Source organism: Elephas maximus, chromosome 1 (genome assembly GCF_024166365.1).
Source record: "Elephas maximus indicus isolate mEleMax1 chromosome 1, mEleMax1 primary haplotype, whole genome shotgun sequence".
Lineage (NCBI taxonomy): Eukaryota > Metazoa > Chordata > Mammalia > Proboscidea > Elephantidae > Elephas > Elephas maximus.
Genome location: NC_064819.1, coordinates 78,167,464 through 78,169,578, shown reverse-complemented (window position 1 = coordinate 78,169,578; position 2,115 = coordinate 78,167,464). Strand labels below are relative to the sequence as shown.

Sequence of the window (2,115 nt, the reverse complement as noted above, 5' to 3'; positions counted from 1 at the left end):
AACTGGATACATACTTATATGTGTACATGCACTCTTCACTGGTTTGCTCCTCTAGAGAACCCAGCCTAAGACAGTGTTATTTCTTCATAATTAAATCAATCAGTCAAACAAATGACACAAAAACACCTACAGAAGAGTGTAAGAGGCAGCAACACCTCCTTTGTATTTAGTTCGAATGAGAGAGAAATGAGAACAAAAGGCAGCACTAATAGTCTCTCTGATGTCTTTCATTCCTCACTGTACTTTGTACTCGGTAGATGCAGAACAAATACTTGCCAGTGAGAGAATGAAATTCCTGGTGGAGTTATTTCTCAGAACCTAATATTTCCACAGTAACTTTTTTTTTTTTTGTGGAACTTCAAAATTAGAGAAGGGTAATAAGCCAGCCAGGATTCGAACCTGGATTCTTCTGATCCGTAGTCAGACGCGTTATCCATTGCGCCACTGGCCCAAACTGAGAAGCAGCACCGTAGTAAATTCTAGGCGCCCTTGAGTGGGTTCTGATTCATAGGTACCCTATGTACAGGAAAACGAAGCACTGCTCTGTCCTGCGCCATCCTCACAGTCGTTATGCTTGAGCCCATTGTTGTAGTCACTGCTCAACGTGTCTCATTGAGGGTCTTCCTCTTTTTCTCTGACCCTCTACTCTACGAAGCATGATGCTCTTCTCCAGGGACTGGGCCCTCCTGATAGCATGTCCAAAGTATGTTAGATGAAGTGTTGCCATCCTCCTTTCCAATGAGCATTCTGGCTCTACTTGCTCCAAACAGATTAGTTCGTTCTTCTGGCAGTCTGAGGTATATTCAATATTCTTCATCAACACCAAAATCAAGGGCATTGATTCTTCTTCCATCTTCCTTATTCAGTGTCTAGCTTTCACATGCATATGAAAAAAAATGCATATGAGGTGATTGAAAATACCTTGTCGTGGGTGGAGCGCACCTGAGTCCAGGTGTGAGGATTGTTGTTTTCTTTATGTTGAAGTGAAATCCACACTGAAGGCTGTAGTGTTTGATCTTCGTCAGTAAGTGTCTCAAGTCCTCTTCACTTTGAGCAAGCAAGATTGTTTCATCTGTATAGGACAGACTGTTAATGAGTCTTCCTCCAATCGTGCTGCCACATTCTTCTTCATATAGTCCAGCTTCTTGGATTATTTGCTCAGCATACAGATTGAATAAGTATGGTGAAAGAACACAACCCTGACACATACCTTTCCTGACTTTAAACCACGCAATATCCCCTTGTTCTGTTCTAAGAACGGTCTCTTGGTCTAAGCACAGGCTCCTCACGAGCACAATTCAGTGTTCTGGAATTCCCATTCCTTGCAATGTTATTGATAATTTGTTATGATTGACTGAGTCGAACACCTTTGCATAGTCAAAAAAACATGGTAGCCCTTGGGGATACCAAAAAACATGCATTGATAATATTCTGAATCCAATACTTCCTCAAATGGTGAATTGTTTATTGAAAAGAAAAGATGCCCAACTGGATAACGTTTTACATCAGAGTCTCAGGCTTTGATTGGGGAAGAGTATTTGCTGATTCTTCAGGCTGGGGGCTGAGCTGGACAATCCAGTGCAACTGTACCATCTGACTCTGTTATTTCCCACTCATCCTGAATTCTGGGGAGCTCAGCTACAATACAGAATGATAATCAATGTCAGTCACACCCATGAGGCCTAGTTAATGTTACCCATTGCAAAAATAGTTTAGACAAATTCCATCCTTTGCTTTAATAGGATGACTCTTGCCATTAACTCAGATTTAGCTTAGAAAAAGCACTGTGGTGCCCTTTAAAAGTTTAGACTAATCTAGCATGTCCTTTGTTAACACTTTTACCATATGGCTTCATTTACCCTCAAGCTCCCTGGAATTTTTTCATCCTCTCTCTCTGATGTGGCCTGGGAACATTGCCTTAATTTGCCCCACCTCTTTATGTAAGGTGGCACTAGGACCTTGGAACTTCTTTTGATTCATATGTTGACTTTCTGAAATTAGCAAGAACCTTTAGTGCTCTTCTCTCCACCACCTGAGTTCCTGCACAGGAGTTATCTATTTACACCAGATGCAGGAATTTTGGTTTCTAGAGAAAGGCCACAAAATATTTACATC

At 41.3% G+C, this 2,115-nt stretch overlaps 1 non-coding gene across 1 annotated transcript; it reads right to left on the bottom strand.

The window, feature by feature from the left end:
• Window positions 1–378: 378 nt before the first annotated feature.
• TRNAR-ACG (transfer RNA arginine (anticodon ACG)) lies at window positions 379–451 on the bottom strand. Its single transcript has one exon. It is a non-coding gene; the product is annotated as a tRNA-Arg (tRNA).
• Between the last annotated feature and the right edge of the window lie 1,664 nt (window positions 452–2,115).